The sequence below is a fragment of the Panthera pardus genome, unplaced genomic scaffold (assembly GCF_024362965.1).
Source record: "Panthera pardus isolate Hobbes unplaced genomic scaffold, ASM2436296v1 HiC_scaffold_15, whole genome shotgun sequence".
In the NCBI taxonomy this organism is placed as follows: Eukaryota; Metazoa; Chordata; class Mammalia; order Carnivora; family Felidae; genus Panthera; species Panthera pardus.
Genome location: NW_026526710.1, coordinates 18,644,417 through 18,668,997, shown reverse-complemented (window position 1 = coordinate 18,668,997; position 24,581 = coordinate 18,644,417). Strand labels below are relative to the sequence as shown.

General features: G+C 42.5%; 1 protein-coding gene and 2 long non-coding RNA genes across 6 annotated transcripts in view; 2 read left to right on the top strand and 1 right to left on the bottom strand.

Annotated features, from left to right (window-relative positions):
- Nucleotides 1–24,581, bottom strand: part of TTC28 (tetratricopeptide repeat domain 28) — a 626,630-nt gene that overhangs the window by 75,350 nt on the left and 526,699 nt on the right. The gene's annotated exons all lie outside the window — the stretch shown is intronic.
- On the top strand, nt 2,526–4,663 carry LOC109253540 (uncharacterized). Its single transcript, XR_002074455.2, has 3 exons — nt 2,526–2,719; nt 3,265–3,300; nt 3,995–4,663. It is a non-coding gene; the product is annotated as an uncharacterized LOC109253540 (long non-coding RNA).
- Nucleotides 15,757–17,105, top strand: LOC109253542 (uncharacterized). Its single transcript, XR_002074457.2, has 2 exons — nt 15,757–15,939; nt 16,377–17,105. It is a non-coding gene; the product is annotated as an uncharacterized LOC109253542 (long non-coding RNA).

Here is a 24,581-nt window from a genome sequence, read left to right as displayed (position 1 = left end):
TAACATCTCTCACTTTAATACTTAATGAAAGTGCTAATATGTTGGATGTAAGTCCTACCATTTTATTACTTTCTGTTTGTTCCCTATGGGCTCTTTACCCCTCTTCCCCCTCTCCTACCTTCTTTTGGATTATCTGAATGTTTTCTAAAATTCTGTTTTAATCTACATTGGCTTTTTAGCTATACATCATTTTGTTTTCTAAAGTGGTGGTTCTAGGGATTACAACATACATCCTTTTCAAAGCATCATTTCAAGTAAAAAAGTAGAAACCTTGCAAATGATTGGTCCATTTCACACCACCTCCAGTTTTCATCATATACCTGGGATATGTCATGCAGCTATAGTATAAACATCATGGAATGCTCTGATTTTTAAATTTGTTTTATAACATCTGTTAAAAAATTTTTTTTTATTATTTTTTTTTGAGAGACAGAGAGAGACAGAGCACGAGCAGGGGAGGGGCAGAGAGAAAGGGAGACACAGAATCCGAAGCAGGCTCTAGGCTCCGAGATGACAGCACAGAGCCTGACACGGGGCTTAAACTCATAAACTGTGAGATTGTGACCTGAACCAAACTCAGACGCTTAACTGACTGAGCCACCCCAGCGCCCCTGTTATATATCGTCTTATGTACTTAAAAAAAAAAAAAACAAAAAACAGGAAACTGGTCTTTTGTTTTTACCCATTTATTTTCCATTTCTGATGGTCTTTATTTCTTCTTGAAGATACAAGTTTCCACCCAGTATTTCCCTTCAACTGGTGAACTTCTTTGAGTACTCCTTGTAACTTAGATCTTGTGATATAAATACCCTCAGCTTTTTTTGGTTTTAATCTGAAAATATCTTTATTTTGCCTTCATTTTTGAAACATTCTTTTGCTCTTTATGGAATTTTTTTTTTTAAGTTTACTTATTTATTTTTGGAAGAGAGAAGAGAGAGCGTGTGCACGTGAGGCAGAGAGAGGGAGGGGGAGAATCCCAAGCAGGCTCCATGCTGTCAGCGCAGAGCCTGACTCAGGGCTCCAACTCACCAAATTAGATAGTGACCTGAACCGAAATCAGGAGTTGGATGCTTAACTGACTGAGCCACACAGTCACCCCTGCTCTTTATAGAATTTTTGATTGACAGTTTCTTCCTTCAGCACTTTAAAGATATCATTCCAAAGCCTTCTGCCCTCCATTCTTTCTAATTAGAAATTCATGTCACTTGAATCACTGTTCCCTTCTGAGTAATGTTGATTTGCTCTGGCTGCTTTCAGAATTTTCTCTATCTTATTCACAGAAGTTTGGCTTACGATGTACCAAAGCATGGCTTTTTAAAATTTATTTTGCTTGGGGTTCTCTGAGATTCTTGAATTTTTAAATGTATGCCTTTCACCAGATTTGGGAATGTTTTGATCATCTTCAAATATTTTCCCTACTTCATACTCTCATTGTCCTTTTTTTTCTTGAACTCTGATTACATGCATGTGAGATCTTTTGATATTGTCCCACAGATTTATAAGGCTCTTTTCTTTTCTTTCCCTCTAATCTTTTTATCTCTCCTAAAATTAGGTATTTCCCATTGGTCTATCTTCAAGTTTACTCTTTCCTGTGCCAGTCCCATTCTATTGTTAAGCTCATCCAGTGAATTTTTAATTTTAGATATTATTATTTTTCAGTTTTAGAATTTCCACAGTGTTCTTTTTCAAAGTTTCTAGTTGTCTGTTGAATTATATTTTATATGTTTCATTACTTTATATTTGAAATATACCTGATAACATATTTTTATGTATTTTATATATTTATATGTTATTCTCTCTTATATTTTCATTCGTTGTGAGTTATAAATGCTTTGAAATCCCTAATTCCAACAGTTGCATCATCTCAAGGTTGGTTATCAGTTGACTGTCTTTTCTCTTAGAATTGAGTCCCCTTTTCCTGCTTCTTTAAATGTCAACTAATTGTTCAATGTATCCAGGACACTGTGAAAGTTAAGATGTGAATTCTGTTACTTTCCTCTAAAGAGTATTGATCTTGTTGTTGTTGTTGTTGTTAAGTAGGCACTTGACTTGATGGGATTCAGATGGAAAAATCTGTCTCTTGAGTACCAATTCAAATCTCAGTTTTGTTCTATCTTTAGCCAGAATCTGTCCCAAGCATTTGCAGTTCAGGGGTCAGCCAGACATGTGGGCAGAGTTTCTACACAGGCTGTAGTGGCCCTGAATACTGTCATCTTACTCTTCAGAGCAGAACGGCTGCAGTGTTCTGTCCAAGCTTTAAATGCCACATGTGGCTGCTGAGTGTGGTCTGATCTTAGGCTAAAAGCCATAAAAATGGCAAACACCCTCCGTGCCATTTCTTTCTTCCGTGTTTTGACGCCCCTCCGGAATCTGCTTGCATGTGTTCACTCTCTAGTATCTTTAGGTAGGTGGTTTCGCCTCCCCGCCTGAGATTTTAGTGGTCACCTGTGGGAGGACTGTCCTGGAAGGAACTTCTTTCGTCCTGGAAATACCGGAAGTGGAACCATTACGACGCGTCCCCGCACAATGTGCAGTGGTGCACTTCCGCACTTGACCTAGCTGCCCTGCCGGGCACGGAGGCCCAGCTTGATTTCAAGTCCCCGGTGACATAAACAACACATTCCGGTGCCTTTCCACCACGCGTGTCTGTGGCAGCAAGGCATCTGAGTGAAGATTCCACCCCAAACAAAAGCAAAGAGCCGGCACGCGAGGAGGCAGAGTAAGTGCTGAAATGAGTCACCACAGCCTTGTCATCAGGGGAGCGGCAGGAGGGCTGCGGTTTAGGCGAATCCTTGTCCCTGCAGGGGGGGTTGTTGTCCTGGACAGCACAGAGACTGGGGCCCACGAATCTGTCTGGTGTCGTTTTTGAGCTCGGCTGTGATGGGGTATAAACCAGGAGAAGCGTGCTCGGCAGGGCCAGGGGTAGATGTAGAACCGACAGGGGCGGACTGCTGTTTCTGTGGAAGAGGGACGGGTGCACTACCGATGGGCGCTCGAAATTTAGTTTGCGAGGCTGCCCCTCAGAAGCGTGAAGATGAGGGAGTGGAAGGAATGTACTAGAGCTCCGTGTCTGTGGTTTGGTATCTTGGGAGGCTGATGGTATCACTGACACCACAGATGGGGGAGAGAGAATGACTTCAGGCTGGGAAGGAGTCTCCAAACAACCTCCCGGGCCTAACTTCAAACCTCTCTGATTCCATGTTTCCGAGTGTGGTTTTATGATCCCGGTATTTATGTTCTCAAGCTTATTTGTGTTACTTCTAGGCCTTCATCTTGATGGTAACAGCCTGAAACCAGGAAGTAAGCTTTTACTTCTTTAATATTCGATGGTATTTTTTTTGGTATTTATTTTTTAATGTTTATTTGTTTTTGAGAGAGAGAGAGAGAGACAGAGCACGAGCGGGGGAGGGGCAGAGACAGAGACACAGATTCCGAAGCAGGCTCCAGGCTCTGAGCTGTCAGCACAGAACCCGCCGTGGGACTCGAGCTCACAAGTCGTGAGATCATGACCTGAGCCACCCAGGTGCCCCTATGTTCTATGATAATTTTAACAGAGTTCAACACTGGAGTTTTTATCATCTTTTTAATAACTACTAATAATCAAGACTTGCAGCTCTCTGTTGGATCTTTAAATAAATAAAGTATCTCTGTCACAGGGATAATAACCATTTCTGCTCTGGCCACCCAATCTAGGAGGCAACACTGCGTGGCAGAAATAGGCATAGATCTGGATTTGAATTCCAGCTCTACCACTTTCAAGTTGTATAACCACTGGCAGTTTACTTCATCTCTCCGTGCCTTAGTTTCCTCAACTGTAAAATGGGTTAATACCATCCAGCTGACAAGGCTGTGCGGCATCAAATGACATTTGTAAAGCACCTGGCACAATGCCTAGAACAGAGAAGGGCTGAGGTTGGTTATAATGAGATATTTTTCTTGGGGTGGGTCGTTAACGACCCCTCACAGTACTGCTTCTTCCAATATTTTCTTGCAGGTGAGAAACAAAAGGATTTCTAAAATCAGAACAGAGTCCATTTACAACTCTAAGTGTGTGGTCATGGAGAAGAATCCCCCTCACATCAGACCTGCATCACTGGACAGAAGTATGAACTCAAGGGGGAACAATTGAGCGTCTCTGGTCTCATGCTGCCACTGATTAGCCGTAAGACATAATGAAAGGCACTTACTTTCTCTTCACCTCAGTTTTATGAGCTGTAAAATGAAGATAATAATACCTGCTCTTACCTATTTTCTAGATTGTAATAAGGGTAGAACGAGACATGGAATAAATATGTTATGGCTATAAAATATCAGGTAAAATCCATGTTTTATTGTTAAACAGGCCTGATTCCCCTCCCCCAAATAACTTCAGACTTTTAACATCAGCTCCGAGTTGAGAAGTAAGGTTGCAAAATGGGTTTACTGCACGTATTGTCAAATACTATGGCTGCCATCCAGAAGCAAGGAGACAGATGAATCAAGAGTGAATGGGTGGGACACCTGGGTGACTGAGTCGGTTAAGTGTCTGACTTTGGCTCAGGTCATGATCTCACACTCCGTGAGTTCAAGCCCTGCTTCAGGCTCTGTGCTGATGGCTCAGAGCCCGGAGCCTGCTTCGGATTCTGTGTCTCCCTTTCCTTCTGCACCTCTCCCGCTCACACTCTGTCTCTGTCTCTGTCTCTCTCTCAAAAATAAATAAGCACTGAAAAAAAAAAAAAAAAAAAAGAGTGAATGGCTGAGATTTCTTGTCTGGAAAGGTACCGAGGAAACTGCAACATTGGCAACTCCAAGAAGGAGAATTAGGTGGTAAGAAAAAGAGATGAGAGGGAGGTCGTTCACCATTTTCTCTTTGGAACGCTTGAATTTTGTACCATGTGTGCATACAACTTCTTCAAAACCGAAAATAAAAATGTAAATAATGAGTGAATAGAAGATGAATGTTACGAGAGCTATCAGGCATCAATGCATCATTTTGATACATTATAGTCAGGAATGTGTGGCCTTCCTTATCACATCCAGAAACCAACGGTGCCTCCAGAATTCTGGCCAGGCCACCCCCTTGCACAGAGTCTTGGCAGCAGCCACTAAACCTCACGAGGCCAGCCAGGCTGAACTCTTACCACGCAAGGGTATTTCCTTTCAGTGATTATGGACACACATTCTCTTCCCAGAGTGGCACATGCAAGGGTCATTATGCTTCCCACCAAGATGAGATTCTTCCAAAGAAGGAAGTGGAAACCCATGGATGCAGAAGAAAGTACTGGTTATTCTGCCACAGTTCATGATCTACATACTTAGCCCTCGGTTCTTTCTCCACTGACTTGGTGTGTGCTCTGAGGTCACTGAGAACCTTTAACCTAAGTTAGCGGACATTCTTTCCAGACTGCGCTGCCATAATGACATCATTATTCTTCATAAAATGATCGGGCCAACAAGCGTCAGGCATGCTGTGATCATTTTTCATTTAAGAAAACACCCTATAAGGCCATAATAATTTAAGAAAACATGTTTTCTATGGCTAAACTGAGGGCCCATGAGCTTCTTTGACAGCTCTGCGGCTGTAATATTTTAGGACAGCTCACATATTACTCCTCCTCTGCCCTGCAGAAAAAGGAGACCATTTCTTCCTACTGTTTTCTTTTTTATTTTCTACTGACACCATGACGAAAGTATTCAATTTTAATTCTCTTTTTTTAATATGAAATTTATTGTCAAATTGGTTTCCATACAATACCCAGTGCTCATCCCAACAGGTGCCCTCTTCAATGCCCATCACCCACCCTCCCCTCCCTCCCATCCCCCATCAACGCTTAGTTTATTCTCAGTTTTTAAGAGTCTCTTATGGTTTGGCTCCCTCCCTCTCTAACGTTTTTGGTTTTTTCCTTCCCCTCCCCCATGGTCTTCTGTTAAGTTTCTCAGGATCCACATAAGAGTGAAAACATATGGTATCTGTCTTTCTCTGTATGACTTATTTCACTTAGCAGAACACTCTCCAGTTCCATCCACGTTGCTACAAAAGGCCATATTTCATTCTTACTCATTGCCAAGTAGTATTCCATTGTGAATATAAACCACAATTTCTTTATCCATTCATCAGTTGATGGACATGTAGGCTCTTTCCATAATTTGGCTATTGTTGAATGTGCTGATATAAACTTTGGGGTACAAGTGTCCCTATGCATCAGCACTCCTGTATTCCTAGCAGTGCTATTGCTGGGTCATGGGGTAGATCTATTTTTGATTTTTTGTGTAAATAGGCTAGAAAGAGACTTTGGTACCATTTCAGATGGTAGGCTGTCTCTGAGTCAGGCCCTGGTTGTGGCTGGTAGTTTGAAAGAGAAGAGGTTTTGAGGGCGCCTGGGTGGCTCAGTAGGTTGAATGTCTAACTTCAGCTCAGGTCATGATCTCATGGTTCGTGGGTTCGAGCCTTGTGTTGGGCTCACAGAGCCTGCTTTGGGTTCTCTGTCTCCCTCTCTCTCTTTGCCCCTCCCCCTCTCATGCTCTGTCTCAAAAATAAATAAATATTAAAAAAAGATTGGGGAAAAAAAATAAAGCAAAGGGGTTTTGGTTTGCACTATGCATGGCTAAAACCTTGCTGGTCCCCTGAATATTTATCCTGGATAGGTAATTTTCCATCAACACAAAGACATTACTTAGGAAAGGTATATATTTTATGCGTGACTTACTCTCAGAGCATTTGCTAGACCAACTTAGAATATTATTTCCTGGTTTCCTCTAAAACTAGAAAGTGAACCTTCCCCCACTGGCATGCACAGTATTTCTTGCTTGAAGGCTCAACATGACTTTTAACTGTCCAGCAGGTTTTTAAAATGGTTCTCTTCTTTTCCTTAAAATAATAGACAATGTAAAATATTTAACCCAAGAGCCTCAGACAGAAAGGGCAAAATGATCTTGAGATCTCACTGGACAATTTGGACCACAGGTTTTTCTCAGATGCAAACATCTGGCCCCTGGCTACAGGGAGAGCCACCCCGACCCCCACCTCCCTCTGCCTGCGTCCACGGCCACATAACATCTGGCTCCTTTGCACCTGTAATAACAGGGTATTTGGGTCAACGTTCTTCCGATACTTTGTATTTCAACTGTGTTGCCGTCCCCACATCTCCTTAAGTGTGGCAGCTCTCCGTCCCTTGCCTCAGCTCATGCTGTGCCCTCTACCTGGATTTCATGCTGCTTTGTTGGCAAGCAAAAACCTGCTGCGTCTCGCATTCAGCTCAAGCAGCACCTCCTCCAGGAAGCCTCTTCTGACTGAGCTCTCCCTGAGGCACAAGTGGCTTCTCTGACCTCTGTGTGTCTCTCCCAATTTTCTCATAATTATTGACAACCACAGTAATTGGCAATTACATGTAGGCTTATGTGCCCAGCTCTACTGTACTGCTTTTTGGCATTATTGTTTTATAGTTACAAAAACTCCACGAGATTGAATGCTTGCCAAAGGTCATGCAGCTAGTAAGCAGCAGAGTCAGGGTTGGGTATGTTTGTGTATTGTTTCTCTCCTATTAGATGGAGAGCACCGGGCACCTGGGTGGCTCAGTTGGTTAAGCCAGAACTATTGGTTTTGAAACTGCAAAAATCTTGCAGTTTTGTGAGTTCGAGCCCCATGTCAGGCTCTGCAGTGGCAGCATGGAGCCTGCTTGGGATTCTCTCTCTCTGCCCCTCCCCTACTTGCACTCTGTCTCTCTCAAAATAAATAAATAAACAAATTTTTAAAAAAAGGTGGATAGCACCTTGCAGCAGGAAATCTATTGATTTCATCCCTGTAATCCCAATATCCAGCAGAGGACTGTATGCATTTGACAAATGTTTGCTGAATGGATGTCTCACAAATTAGGTTTCTCACAAATAAAACTGATGGCAATATGTCTTCTAATATGAAATACTAAAAATTCCAGCTTCTAGAAAAGATTTGGAAATTTAGGGAGCAGGTAAACTTGGTGCCCACCGTAAGATGAATGCTGGCCCTTTGTGAAACTTATACCTGTGCTTCTGGATGTCTCTATTCATGACACCCACAAACCTGCTGGTCTGTCTCCCCAAGGACAGGGAATAAGTCTTTTCCTTTGAACTCTTGAGCCCCAGCACAGTGAGTGGCATTATGGGGATAGTCAGCAAATAGCTGCTGGATGAATAAACGGGTAAAAGATTTCAAGCTTTATTTGGACGCAAGGCTAACTTACTTGGAAAGATGCTTCTAAAATTGTCCACGATATCTTTATTCCAAACACTTCCCAGCTGTTCTTGCCCCCAGAGTTGCATCACACTAAGCGACTCCTTATTTACTTCTTCTTTTCTATCTTTTTCTTATCCAGCTTCAGATGCATCTTGGAACCCATATGCCCAAGCTATGTAGAAGGAGACCAGTCTACTCATACACTATTGACTTAAATTGAGCTCATCTTAAAGCGTAGTGTTACACAGGAAACAATTCAGAACTTCATTATCTCAGCTCAAATTCCATTTCTATAAATACTGTTACAAACTCCAGGCAAACTCCCATGTCTCAAACATAGGAAAAGCTCTATTATAGTCAAAGATTTTGCACAGGCCTTGGCAAATCTAACAAGAGCTTATCCACAATAAATACTTGCCTCCTGAGAGAGACAAATGGCTTGATGGAAAGAGCTGCAGACTGGAGGCTGGGGGCCTGAGTTCAAGTTCTGACTTTATTCTTTAGCTGTGTGACCCCGGATGTGTCCTTGTCTCGAAAGGAGGCATCCTACCAATCTCAAAGGGCTACTGTAAAGATAAACCAAGGCACTATATATGAAGATGCCTGGCAGACATTCTAGAAAGTACCACGTACACAACAGGTGGTGCTGTTATTGTTAGAGCTGATACCTCACTCCACTCTGAGCTCCCAGATGCTTGCTTCTCTCCTCTCTTCTAGTCCCCACGGGCAAAGGGCTTAAGCCTCTGAAGTCTCTACTTCTTTAAAATTGCGTCTCTCTTTCAAATAAAGTCAAATATACAACAGATCCAAGTCTGTTTCAAGGTTGAGCTAAAATCACCAAGGCAATTATTTAGGGAGAGTTCAGGGAATTGTATGTAAGATTAAACGATCACTTTAATGTTTGAACAGAAAATACGTAACTTCTCAAGGACTGTTGAATTATTTCTTTCATGATATGTCTTGATACGGACTATTTTCATTTCAAGAAGTATCTAGGGTAATGAAGGATTTCTTTTTTGAAAGTATTCTTCAAGTCAAAGGACTTTTATTTCTCAATGAGAAACCAGTCTCCTTGCTCTCAAATTCACCATAGTAAGATTATTTAAATGATGTGTTTGACTGCACTGGAACAGAATGTTTTTCTACTTTTTCATCTTGTATATTTTTCCACATTTTTCTTCCTTCCATTTTACTGCTGAGGCCAGTGAGACTAGAGAATACCCAGTATTGGAGACTCAATGGAAGTTTTCAGAAGGGGAGGAGAAAAGTCGACCAAAATCTCCACAGGGACAGCAAAAGTCTGCAAAGGCAGTGAATGAGTCATTTTCTGTAGGTCTTTTTCTCATCCTCAAACAAAATCATTTGAAGACGGAATTCTAGAGTCCCAGGAGGCATGCTGGCACTCTTTGTTTATGAGAAGCCCTTTCTAAAGCCCACCCTTGAATTCCAGGTCTGGCATTTAACTAGCTATGAACCCTTGACAATTCATTGAGTTGGCTCCAAGTTTCAGCTACGTAACATGGGGACCACAATCACAGCCTTAGAGGATATTAAAAACATCTATGAGTTTGTACACCTGTGTCTGACATGTGGAAAATGGCCACCTGAGGCCATTTCCCTCTTCTTTGCAACCTGAGAGGTCCTCATAGGGAGGACCATTAACTTGGCATGACAGAGCACCCACCAAGGCATGTTATGCATCTTGGTTTATTAACATTATTTAATAGTGTAAGATGAAATGAAAGCTGTATCCATCTAGTGGAAAATCCTATCTACCATGGGAAAATGACTCGTATTTTACAGACTCCAGATTCTTTTGCCTGTTTGACTCATTTTCGAAGACAAGTTAGACAAATAGTTTTTTTTCCTCCTTGCAACTTTCTTCCAACTATAACTCTATCTCTTTTAAATTTAGCCATTTCCAACATTCAAAAATGCTGTAATCCAAAGCCCTTACCCACTATAAACTATGCTGAGTTTTTATCTCTGGGGCTTAAAACTCAACACTGAACCAAAGTAGGAGGAAGGAGACAAGAGAAATACAACAAAACTTTAGTTTATGCTTGATTGAAAGAAAGTTTGTACAGACAGACACACACACACACATACGCATACACTCTTCTTATACTTTTTCATTTTACTGTGGTGTTAACCCAGTTTGCTCATTCTGTACCCTTCTTTGGAAATGGTTTTTCTCATACATTGCCAGACCAATTCTAGCATTGATCAGAAATGGTCCTAACTTTATTTATCCAAAGGATACAAAAATGCTGATTCAAAGGGGCACATGCATCCCAATGTTTATAACAGCAGCACTATCAATAATAGCCAGGGGCGCCTGGGTGGCGCAGTCGGTTAAGCGTCCGACTTCAGCCAGGTCACGATCTCGCGGTCTGTGAGTTCGAGCCCCACGTCAGGCTCTGGGCTGATGGCTCGGAGCCTGGAGCCTGTTTCCGATTCTGTGTCTCCCTCTCTCTCTGCCCCTCCCCCGTTCATGCTCTGTCTCTCTCTGTCCCAAAAATAAATAAAAAACGTTGAAAAAAAAATTAAAAAAAAAAAAATAGCCAAATTATGGAAGGAGTCCAAATGTCCATCGATTGACAAATAGATAAAGAAGATGTAGCATACACACATACACACACACACACACACACACACACACACACACACACTGGAATATTACTCGGTGACCAAAAAGAATGAAATCTTGTCATTTCCAACAATGTGAATGGAACTAGAATATATTATGTTAAGTGAAATAAGTCAGAGAAAGATAAATATCATATGATTTCATACATATGTGGAATTTAAGAAACAAAACAGATGAATATAGGGGAAGGGAAGGAAAAATAAGAGAGAGGGATGCAAACCATAAGAGACTCCTAAATACAGAGAAAAATGGAGGGTTGCTGGAGAGGTGTTGGACAGGGGGATAGGCTAAATGGATGATGGGGCATTAAAGAGGGTACTTGTTGGGATGAGCACTGGGTGCTGTATGAAAGTGATGAATCACTAAATTCTACTCCTGAAATAATTATTACACTGTATCTTAACTAACTTGGATTTAAATAAAATTTAAAAATTAAAAAAAGAAACCTTCCTAGCTTCAGCTTTCATGTAATTATGAATAAGCCATGTTTATATGGAAAAATGAAAAGGGAGGCCCATTTCATTTAGTCATTCAGTGACTAATTCCCTGAGAGCCAGCTACGTTCCAGGTACTGTACTGACAATAAATTAGACCCAATCCCCACCCTCAATGGATCTCTAGTCCAGAAGGGGTGGGGGAGACATTAGAAAATGAACCCTACATAATAAATAATACTGTGATGAGCGGCAGCCAAGAAGGAAACAGGGAAACCCAAAAACCCACAGCAGCAGAACTACCCGGACCTGACAAATAGCTTTTCCTGAAACAACCCCACAGAGACGTTCTACGTTCTCAACAGAACACAAGGGATGCATGTGGCACCCAAAGCATCATTAAGGAACAAGCCCAAAAGAAGAGATGGTTTGCAGTGGATACCTACAGGAAAGGAAATCAATGTCAGGTACCACTTAGTTTTTCCATTTCATCTTCACAAGAAAGGCTGTTTGCAACCTTGAGGTGATAATCGATATGTGATGTATACTGTTTCAACCTGGTCGGTTCTAATTAATAAATGTATATGGGGGCACCTGGGTGGCTCAGTCGGTTGAGCATCCAACTTCAGCTCATGATCTCAGAGTTCGTGAGTTCAAGCCCCACATTGGGCTCTGTGCTGACAGCTCAGAACCTGGAGCCTGCCTCAGATTCTGTATCTCCCTTTCTCTCTGACCCTCCCCCGCTCATGTTCTCTCTCTCTCTCTCTCTCTTCAAAATAAATAAACATTAAAAAAATAAAATAAATGTATATGTTAACTTACAGTAAGATCTGAAAGTTATCCCATGCCTATATCCTTTCATGGACAGGATATGTTAATCCGACTTCTGGTTTTAGATGGAGGCATCCACTGTTGCTTGGCTGACCTGTGACATTAAGGGTGAGGACACAGAAAACGGTCTGCAGCCCATATTAGCAACATGCTCGAGGGGGACCTGCGTGATGAGGCAGGGGAGGGCAATGAGTGTGGGACAGCTTTGAGCCAAGTCCTGAGATGGGAAGGTACTCGAGTCCTTCCTGAAAGCAGGAAGCTTTTGTGAGGGCTGCCAGAAAAATGAAGTGTTCTCTCCTGATGTTTCTAATTAGCAGTGAGATGAGCGGCATGCGCAGGAATAAAGAAAAAGACAAGTTTATGATGATAACTTTGTCTCCATCAGACGGTATGTTTTTGGAAGTGACAGATCCTTAAATCAATTCTGCCTCTCCCTGCTTATTAGCACTGACTCCTCACTGCATTAGCATAACTCTATCAAAAGCCAGGAAAGAAAATCTCATTACTTCTGAAGCCTTAACAAGTTTAATGGGTTCCAGTGAATCCGAAGAGTTTCATGTGCTGGCCTACGGATCGAGTTGTGTAATGTGGATGTTAGTTTGAGGTCTGCCTTAACTACCAGATCTGGGGAAGTCCACCTCTTCGAGTGTCTGGGATAATACCCTGCTTTCACGCTACTGTGCAGGGGTGGGAGTGGGAAAGAAAAGGCCAGATGCTAACTCTGAAACACGCGTTAGCACTTGTGTCATGCTTTGCTACACGGATGATGACACACCAAGCATACATTAATGATGCTCTATCGACCACGTGTCAGGAGCAGGTGTCTTCCCACTTTGGAGGTGCCCCCCGCAGTTCGTTCTTGCCCTCTTTCTATTACCCACTCATCCGGTGAACCTTCCTGGAGGCCTCTTAGGTAATAGGCACTGCTAAGAGCTAGCAATGTAGAGATAAGACGTGAGCACATGGCATTCACGGACCCTCCTCGTTGGCAGACTGAGCTGATTTATACAATTGAATTCCAGTTAAACAACAGGGATACATCAGAGTTCTATGCACTGTGTACCCAGACTTTTCTAAATCCTGGATGGGAGGTAGAAAGAGGGGAGGGGCAGGGTGGGTGAGCTCCACAGCAGCACCCCCTATTTTGTCTCATCTCCTTGGTACCTCCCCGCATTTTGGCTTCTATCCACCTGTGTATGTAATTCCCACCTTCAGAAAAAGCAACGCCCTGGGAGAAAACCCCAGGGGATCCTAAGCTGGCAGAATCAGAAAGCAAATGTGTAGTCACGGGGACTACATGCACGGTGTGGAGGTGGTTGGGGGAAGAACTGGCCCCTATTCGAACAGAGAGTTCACACCAGGAGATAGAGGGGGATAGGCTGTACAGGACAATGGAGCCCGAGGACCAGCTTTATCTGAAGGTATTCCCTGGCCACCACCATGCTCTGTGGGCTGTGCTGTATGCAGAAGTGCTCGGATGACAGAGGGGCTTTCACAGAAGTGCTCAGATAGCAAAGGGCCAGGAGCACTGAAGGAGGAGAAGGGGACAGAAAGGCCAGGCTGGTCATGGGGGGCATGCATGCCGAAGTAAGAGCCTGGCCCAGAGCAGGAGAGAAGAGAGCAAATGGGCAGGATCAAATGGAGTTTAGTGACTGATTACAGAAACAGCAACAGAGGAAAGGGAAACTTCAGGACAAATGATTCAAAGTCCTCAAAACTAAAGAACTTGGGGAGGAAAGATGGAGCCTTTAAAACAAATGGGAAAAATTGGGACTAACAGTGACAGATGGGGGAGCTGCCTGAGAAAAGGTATGATTTTGCATGTGCTGAGATACAGGTGAATTCCAGGGGGAAGGTCAAGCCTAGAAACCACAGGAAACACGGGGCCAGGGATGTAGATGTGTGCCCTTGCAGAAGATTATGTTTCCAAGGGCAAGCCCAAAGGCGAGTGAGAAGAAGATGGAAAACCGTCGAAGGAGATGAAGATGTGCTTGCAAAACCTCACCCGCCTGTGTGTGTGCTGTGTTGAGGGGAGAGATACAAGCAGAAAAAGGGTCAACAATCAGATGCCGAAGGGACCCAAAGCATGAGGCCTGAACAAGGATCATCCTTTTTTTTTTTTAAGTTTATTTATTTATTTTGAGAGAAAGCACAAGTGGGGGAGGGGCAGAGAGGGAAGGAGAGAGAGAACGAGCGGGGGAGGGGCAGAAAGAGAGAGAGAGAGAATCCGAAGCAGTTTCCGCACCATCAGCACAGAGCCCGATGTGGGGCTCGAACTCACAAACCATGAGATCGTGACCAGAGCCGAAGTCGGACGCTCAACTGACCGAGCCATCCAGGCGCCCCAGCAAGGATCATCCTTATCTCTCTCCAGGTCTCCATGGGTCGGGGACAGTGGGAGACCGTGTTACTGTTGAGCTCATATTCACTCTGTGGGAGAGAGATACTTCCTGCCTCACTGATGTCCGGCTTAATATGTGACTTGCTTTAGCCAATGGAACATGAGTGGATGAGAGGTGAGCAGGGCTTTAAAAGTGTCTGTTTTCCTTGGTCCTTTACAATCCTGATTTCTGCTATGAGGAGAGTCTTATCTAGTCACCACTGGTCACAGAAAGATGAGACACAAGGACCTAAGCCCAACAGGCAGCCTAAGGAGAACCAGCCCAGGTGATCTGCAGCCCCAGAGCAAGAAATACATGTTTGTGGTTAGAAGTCTCTAAAATCTTCAAGTGTTCATGACACTACTGGAGGCAAACCTCACTCGCACAATGTGAGCTGTGGGCCTGACACAGTAAAATGCGCTCTTTTAAGGATGGCCCCCCTCCAGGGCCTCCTTACCACTGTGCTCAAATCATAAAAGTACAAACAGGATGAAAAACAATGCCTATTTTAGCCAGTTCAAAGACGAAACTTGGTGGCTATACTGGGGTCATTTTCCCAAAGCAAGATAAGTCAAGAGTTATATATTAAATGTCTTAAATATCGATTGTTAGATAAAGCTGCACAGAATCAATCAGAAAGAAAAGGCCAGGGAATTTCACTGGGGCAAAGGGCAGGATACACAGAGTCAGGGATATTGAGATTTGATTAGTTCAAAGAATTTTTACAAAATTGGTCATGGCAACAGCCAGCCAACAGTTGAAGTGAAACTGAGAAGGAAGAACTGAATGTCTTGATTGGTCAATAGATTTGCCCCACCCTTTGGGGCCAATGAACAAAGCTTTGGGGCCATGAACAAAGGATCCGAGACAAGAGACAAAAGAAGAAATGTATGGGGTTGCCTGGGTGGCTTGGTCGGTTGGGCATCCAGCTCTTGATTTTGGCTCAGGTCATGATCTCCCAGTTCATGAGTTCGAGCCCCTTATTGGGCTGAGCACTGACAACACAGAGCCTGCTTGGGATTCTCTTTCTCTCCCCTTCTCTGCTTCTCTCTCCCCCAAAATAACTAAATAAACTTAAAAAAAAATGTCTGGGGTTTAATAGTGTCCCTGCAAGTTCTTCATGGCATCTACCAAATGCCCCCCCACCCCCAACTGTGGCCTGGGTACAGAAATGTCAGGTCCTGGCCCAGGAAAACCCAGGCTGTTCATAATTCCAGGCCCCGCATGGGCTGAATGACAGGCATGTAACACTTTCCCCTGCATCACTGCTGTCTGCTTTTTGTCTTTAGGCTGATTCTACCATTTGCCAGATCATCCCCGCCACGGATAATGGGAAACTCGGCAATTTCAAGAATTTTGCTTTTTAAAAAAGTTCATGAAAAATGTGAAAGGGGATTCAATTTAGCTATGTCAGAGGTCAGACGAGAAGACCAACTACACTTACCCTCCTTGGTAAGCTGCTGACACACTAAGAAGCTTTACCGAATGAAAGTTTCTTTTTAAAAAATTTTTTAAAAAAATACTCATTTATTTTTGAAAGAGAGACAGAACATGAGCGGGGGAGGGGCAGAGAGAGAGGGAGACACAGAATCGGAAGCAGGCTCCAGGCTCTGAGCTGTCAGCAAAGAGCCCGACACGGGGCTTGAAGCCACAGACCGTGAGATCATGACCTGAGCCAAAGGCAGACGTGCACGTAGGTGCCCCTCGAACGAAGTTTCTGAGCTTATTTTGTATTCAGCCTTTCGGGAAGAAGCTAAATTCGGGAAATCAGGGGCCCAAGACCAGAGTCTATAGTGTGTTCCACTCATTTCTGCAGCTGTGTCTCTTCAGTGATGTAATCCCTAACCTGGCATCATCTTTTTTTTTTTCCCCCCCTCAAACACATATAGTGAGCCCGAGTGAGTCACCTGATGGATGAAGCCTGCCTTCTGGAACCCAGCCATGTCCCAAGAAGACAGGACACAAGAGACCCAGACAGGTAGACCCACCCAACAGAAAAGGAGCCCAACTTCAGATCCTGCAACAAAGAGGTGAGCCTCAGGAGGCAGCAGCTGAGTGACTGTGATGTGGGAGACAATTCTGCAGCACAGGACAGGTGGACCTCCTCTTGCAAATCGCCATTCATCATCAGGAGGCCTTGGGCCTTTTCTTCCTCTGTGCCCTCACCTGGGGAGGCATTCCCTTGCTCACAGCGACTATTCTCCCCTCACTCCTCAGGGCCCAGCTCAGATGGCACCTCTCTGGAGGCCTCTTGAACCACTGCCTTACCTCCAAATAGCCAGAGTGAGGTGCAGCCTTCTTTGTTTAGACCTTTACCATAACATTTTGCACGTGGTGGATTAATAATTTACACATTTGTTGCATGTTTCACACTGCGAGCTACTGCAAGGCCAAGAATTCCAGCTATTATTCATGCATGTATCTCCAGGCTCAGAACCAGCTCTGGCACAGATTGACTACATGCTCATAAAACATTTTCAAAATGGTACTACCCTAATTTAGAATGAAATTGGAAACTCTTTGTTTTAAGAAACAAAATAAATGCCCCCCAATTATTATATCCACTCTAACCTCACTTAATTCTGGAAACGATTTGGGATAAGAAAAAAAATATTTGAGTTTTTAAATTTTTTTTTAATGTTTTATTTATTTTTGAGACAGAGCATGAGCAGGGGAGGGGCAGAGAGAGAGGGAGACACAGAATCGGAAGCAGGCTCCAGGCTCTGAGCTGTCGGCACAGAGCCCGACACGGGGCTCGAACTCACGAACTGTGAGATCATGGCCTGAGCCGAAGTCGGATGCTCTACCGACTGAGCCACCCAGGCGCCCCAATATTTGATTTTTAAAAGAAAAACTTACTAGGTTGGATTAACTGGAAGGTCAGCCTTGATTAGCAAAAAGCCAGAGTTAGAAAATATTATAAAAATAATTTTAAACTTTCAAATACCAACCGTAACTTAAAATAAGCCAACAGTATAACATTGGCAGTCTTGGGTACTTGCTTAAAAGAACAGATACAAATAATTTAAATCAGTCCGTCAATTGTCCATTTACATGGATTAAATATGTCCTAGTTGCAATCTGGCTTTTGCAATTTGTTTAAGAAACCTGCCTTTTTTTTTTTTCTTTTTCTTTTCTGGGGGTTGGGAGAATCTCTTTGGGATTGGATTCATCATAATCTTTGATTGATCCATGCACGGCCTGCTTTCATTGACTTACTTAGTAATTTTTAATAACTTAATAAGTGCTCACAAAACCACTATGCAAAACAAAAGCCAGAGAATAACACATATCTTATCTGTTACCTCCCATGGAGCCCATCCCCTGCCTGCCCAGCCCGAGGAAAATTCCATCACAAATCCCATGGTCATGGTCCCCTGCCTGTCCTTTCTATACAAGTTTTATTGCATCTAACTGTATTCCTAAAAGCATGTTTTTATTTTAGTTGTTTTAACTCTATTAAGAGGACAGCAAGCCATAGGTCATATTTGGGGATCTGCCTTTTTTCACCTATTATTCTAAGATGTAGCTGCAAGTTTGGGTTGACCGATGCTCATCTCTTTGCTACTTAATATTCCATTTTGGGACTATTATTCATCCACTCTCTCACTATTGGCATGTGAGTTGCCAGTATTTTGCTGTTGTTTACAGCGCAGTTCTAAAAATTCTTACTCATGTACAACAGTGTCTCTTGGATATTATGCCTACGGTGTATACCTGGGTCAAAGGCTATGTAAATGCTCAGCGCTCAAAGGTAATGCCAAGCTGTGTTCTGATGCAGTTGTTCCTGTTTATTCTCCACCAGCCGCATATGAGGTATCGCGTGGACCCACATCAACACTTGTCAGACCTAACCGCTGCCACTTGTTACCAGTCTAGAACTAACTGAAGGCATCAGCATTTACAAATTGGCACAACCTAAATTAATCCATGAAGTCAGAAAATGTACTGGATTATAAAAGTAACTTGCTGTAAAAAATTTAGAAATACAGAAAAGCACTGAAAGGAACAAAAATAACAGCTATAATTTATCAAGGTTTAATATTCATTACCAGGAAGGAATATTTCCCCTATTATGAGTGCAGTCTATAATCACAATTTATTTAAAATCCCTTGGGAGCACTCCTTCCAGACCTACTAGTCTTCTCGCCAGTCAGCTTAGCGTCGCCAAAGTGCCACTGCCCTGTCCCAGGTGCCAGGCAAACAGCAAGACTCTGGCTAAATATCAGAATTAAAAACTGAAGATGTGTTTTGAAATTCATAACATCTCCCTTATGGGAGGTTCATATTCTGTACAGTGGCTTCAATCTCTGCCTCTTTTGATCTGGGAGGAAGGAAGGGACTGGAATTCTTATTAAACACTTAATAAAAGCGGTTCTTTTATTTTAAATCCATTTTCAGAAACTCCTTTGTAGCACTGTACTTCCTTTCAGCAGCAAGATGCCATTAAGGAAAGCAAAAACGGTCTGCAGAATAACAAGGACACCACAGCCAGGCTGTGGGTAATTGAATGAAGGTGTTCCCCAAGGCACGGAGACTCAATTTCTAGGGGCACAGTGTATTTTACATCCACTAGAAAGAGAGAATCAGTAAATCAGCCCAGCAGGGACAGAGAATCTGCTCACAGCACATCTTCTGGTGACCGGAACTCAAATTTATGGACATCTCACTATGGGCCAGGCAGTGTGTTAGCAGTGCGTGTTCAGAGAGGACACAGCACCTGCTTTCCATGGTAGCACTGTCTTCCCGGGGAAGACACATGAGTCAGGTGATTAGGAAGCAAGGAAGAACGAAGTAAGTGCTATTATTAGGCACCATTGAGGGGGAGCAAAAACCAGATTTGGACCTGGGGCTCTGGGTTGTCCTGGTGGAAACGGTGTGATTGAACAGGGCTCTAATGGGTGATCAGAATTATCTGTAGGAAAGGTAAGGCAATTCTGGCAGCAGGGAGAAGGACTCAATTCATTCACAGAGTCAGCTGGTTGCTCACTTAATAAGCATATACGATGTCACAGGACTGCCCCAGGCCCTGGGTATGCAGAGGTGAATGAAATCAACATGGAAACTTCTAAAGTTACCACTGAAGCAGGAGTTGGAAGGCTGAGAGGGAACCAGCCATGCCAACAGCAGTAGGAAGAAATTTACAGAGAAGGAAGGGCATGAGCATAACCTTAAGGTAGGAAAGCCCTTGGAAGAGCTTGAAAGGGGAGGGGCATAAAGGGGGGCACACAGGGACATGTCAAGCTGAAGGAGTAGAGATGCCATTCAAAGGGCAGAGGCCAGGTCACCTTGGCTTGCAGGCCGCCAACAAGGAATGTGAAGTCTAAAAACCCTCAGAACCTTTGAAGGGGATAATTGTGTTTGGGGTACTTTGTGATGGGGAGGACAAGGAAGCACAGTCCCAAATCCATCTATGAAGGGTCACTCTGGCTGAAGGGGACTGGGAGGCAGAGAGCGGGGACAGCAGCGGTGGTTCAGGATAGAGACAATGGGGAGCTGCACTATACTTATCATGGTGGGGACAGAGTAGACAGATTCACATGCATCTTTCACGCCTTTGCTTCCATACTATTTTTCCACAGTGGCCGCAGCATTTTACATTCCTACCAACAGAACACAAGAGTTCTGATGTCTTCACATCTTTGCCAACACTTGTTATTTTCTGATTTTTTGATAGTGGCCATCTTAACGAGTGTGAGGGGACATCTCATCGTGATTTTTTTTTTTTTTTTTAATTTTGAAAAAGAGAGAATCTTCTTAAGTAGGCTCCACGCTCAGCACAGAGCCCAATTGCAGGGCTGAATCTCACAACCCTGGGATCATGACCTGAGCTGAAATCAAGAGTTGGATGCTCAACCCACTAAGCCACCCAGGCGCCCCTCTCATTGTGGTTTTGATTTGCATTTTCCTGATGATTAGTGATGTTGAGCATCTTCTCCTGTGCTTGTTGGCCATCTGTTAATCTTCTCTGGAGAATGTCTATGCAAGTCCTTTGCCCATTTTTGAGTCAGATTGCTTGTTTTTGTTGTTAGGTTGTAAGAGTTCTTTATATACTCTAAATATTAACCTCTTATCAGACATGGTTTGAAAATATTTTCTCCCATTCCACAGGTTGCCTTTGCACTCTGTCGATTGCTTCCTTTGTTGTGCAGAAGTCTAAATTTCATGTCGCTCCACTTGTGTAATTTTGCTTTTGTTACCTGTACTTCGGGTGTCATAGCCAGGCAACTGTTGCCCAGTCCAATGCCACGAAGCTTTTCCTAGGAGTTTTACGCTGTCATGTCTTATGTTTTAGGTTTTTAACTCATTTTGAGTTAACTTTCATATATGGTGTACGACAAGGGTCCGACTTCATTCTTTGGCATGTGGCTATCTAGTCTTCCCAGCACCATTTGTCAAAGAGACTATCCTTCTCCCTAATGTGTAGCGTTGGCACTCTTGTCAAAGATCACTTGATCTGTATGTCGGGGTTTCATTCCGGGCTATGTTATTCCATTAGCCTGTGTGTCTTTGTCTTTATGCCAGTACCTCACCGTTTTGATTACTGCAACTTTGTGATGTTCTGAAATCAGGAAGTTTGTGGCCTTTGGCTTTGTTTTGCTTCTTCAACATCGCTTCGGCTTTTTTTGGTCCTTTGAGATTCCAAATGAATTTAGGGTTTTTTTTTTTTTTCTATTTTTGCAAAAAAATGCCATCAGAATTTTGATAGGGATTACAATGAATCTGTAGATTGCTTTGGGTAGTATGGACATTTTAATAACATCAGTTCTTCCAACCCATGAATATGGCATGTCTTTCCATTCACTTGTGTCTTCTTTAATTTCTTTCAGCAATATTTTGCAGTTTTCAGTATATAAATCTTTCACCTCTTGAGTTAAATTTATTCCTAAGTATTTCATTCCTTTTGATGCTATCATACATGGGATTGTTTTCTTAATTTCCTTCTAAAATTATTCATTGTTAGTATATAGAATGCAACTGATTTTTGAGTGTTGATTTTGTATCTTACAACTCTGCTGAATATGTTTATTAGTTCTTTTTCTTATAAGTTTATTTATTTATTTTTGAGAGAGAGAGAGAGAGCGAGAGCGCGCACATTTGCAAGCAGGGGAGGAGCAGAGAGAAGCAGGCTCCATGCTGTCAGTGCAGAGCCCGATGTGGAGCTCGATCCCATGAACAGTGAGATCATGACCTGAGCTGAAATCAAAATCTGGATGCTCAACTGAGTGACCCACCCAGGCGCCCCTGTTTATTTGTTCTAATGGGGTTTTTTTGGTATAATCTTTAGGGTTTTCTACATATAATATCATGTCATCTTTGACCACGCATCATTTTACTTCTTCCTTTGCAATTTGGAGGACTTTATTTCTTTTTCTTGCCTAATTACTGTGGTTTGGACTTCCAGTACTATGTTGAATAGAACTGGCAAGAGAGGGCACTCTCGCCTTGTTCCTGATCTTACAGGGAAAGCTTTTAGTTTTTACCACTGAGTATGATACTAGCTGCAAGCTTTTCATACGTGGACTCTATTATGTTGAGGTAATTTCCTTCTTTTTCTAGTTTGTTGAGTGTTCCCTCCCCCCCCCCCCCCCCATTATGGAAAGACATTAAATTGTGTCAAATGTCTTTTCTGCAACTATTGAGATGGTCATGTGGTTTTTGTTCTTAATTCTGTTGATGTGGTATGTATTACAATGACTGAGTTAGGAGAGAAATGGAGAAACTCAAGAGTTGGGATTTGGATATTTTAGATGAAAGATACCCAGAAGATACCCATGCAGGGATGTTTAGTGAGCAGCTGCACTTACAGATTCAGTGGTTAAAGATGCCTGAGTTAGAGTGAAGGGGGAGAAGGCACAGGGTACATTCAGAGGACAGAGAAAAAGGTATCGTGGCTGGAACATGGTGTTCACCAAGAGACAAGATGGAAAATAAACCCAGAATGCCTTCTTAGAGCTAGATCATGGTGCCAGGCTTCAAAACTTGGATTTTATTCTCTGTAAACCTATTACAGAAAGGTTTCCTTTTTCCCCCTCTTTGAGTGATAGAATTGCTTATTCGTGGCTATTTATTCCTAATATAAAAAGTAATATATGCCCATTGTGAAAAAACTGAAAATAAGGAAAAGTATAAAGAATAAAATACCAAGCATCTGTAATTCTACCATCCACCTATAATTACCACTAACACTATAGTCTGTTTCCCTCCAAGGATTTTTTTCTTACTTTTCATACCCATATTTTACATATATTACAAAATTTAAGTTATATTATATATAATAAATCTATATCCTATTTTTTCATACAATATTTTGTCACAAACATTTGGCTATGTCATTAAAAGTTCGCTGTGAACATAATTTAATTACAGTGTAATATTATATTAATGTATGTAAAATAATTTGACCTTCAATTATTGTGGACATTCAGGTTTTTAAATTTTTCTATAACATATAGACCTATTACAAATATTCCTATGTACACTTCTTTACTCCATTTCCAAAATGAGAATTATGGGGTCACAGCATTAACATTTTAAAGATTTTTGATACTACTGGCAAATTATTTTTAGAAAGGCTAGAACACTTTATATCCCTACTGTATAGACTGCTCATTCACTGCATCTTTGTTACTATTAAGCATTACTACTTTAAAAATATTTAACAATTCAATAGATGAAAAATAATCTATCTGTCATTGAAATTTTCATACTGTTTTCATGAAACTGTGAGGCAGAAACCAGAGTCTCACAAAACTCCATTCTAGTAAACTCAAATCATGCTACTGAACTGTTCAATTTTGAGTTTGAGCTCACAAAATATGAACACATTTCTAGTAAGACTAGTCCAAAGCAGCAGAAAAGACCTCACTTCTGGCAGTCTAAACTGGGTATCGAAGCTACCAAGGGCAGCCCAACAAAGTCATGCTAAGCATCAAGCCACCTGACCTAGAGATCCCCAAAGACTCATCCTAACTTGTCTGTATAGAGCAGAGGAAAAGATTAACATGGGGAATATAAGCCAGTTACGGTCCCTCCACTCTCCCATTGATGAAGAATTGAACTATAACCCAAAAGCCATTTTTTTCAATTCAAAAGTCACCTGGAAGCAAAATTACTCAACCTCTAGTATCATATAAAAGAACAGCTTGGACACAAGTGTTTGGAGTTAAACATGGTACCCAATGGGAGGTGGGAGTAGGCATTGGGAAGAGTCCAAGGGTAGTCCCCTTCCTCCTTATGATGAATATTAATCTAGACTGGGATCAAGTAAAATCTATATTTTCACACAGGCTCAGCCCCATCAGGGTTGGTTTGGACTGAGCTGACCCAGGTGTGGCCACAATGGTGCCACATGGTACAAAGCAGGTATTCCAATAGTTGTGGAAGGGGGTGGGAGGTGGCAGGAGGATAAGAGAGCATAAAGACTGCAGGTCTACTATGGGAACAGACTTCCAATGGAACTTCAAGTCCCTTAGCCACGATTCTCTTTTTGACAGTGAAAGAAATGGGCACTGCCGAAATCTGCTCTCCTTTCTCTCCCTCAATTTTGTGTTTCCACCACTGGCCAACCATCCTCTTTAACACTCGCTTGGGATATGCAATACCTTAGGTCAGGTTACAGTGGAATCAGACTGGCTGATGTGCCTTTCTGTCTGCTGAAGCAGCTTTGCACAGCCCTAGATTAACCTATTTTATGGTCATGTATCATTAAATTTCAGAGAACAGCCTTACTTCCAAGTTCTTGGGATTACCACACTGTCAAGCCCCTGTAATCACCACACTTCTACCCAGGGTTAAGGAAGGGGATGCCCCAGGATGCACCACAGCCTTAGAAGAAATAAGACAACACTGTGTGCATGTGGCTGAAGCCTGTTCATACTTTATGCACACAGAAGCTGGAGATGACATTCTTACATGCTTCGGCTATTTTCTCAAAATATGATATTAATTTTGATAATTAAAAACAGAACAAGCAGTGGCCTGGGAGTCTGGGTGAGATCTCTGTTGTTGCGATCCTGGCTTTGACACTAACTTGGCTGTCAGCAGTCTTATTCCATGCTGGCTTCTGTTAAATAAAGGAGTTCAGCTAGAAG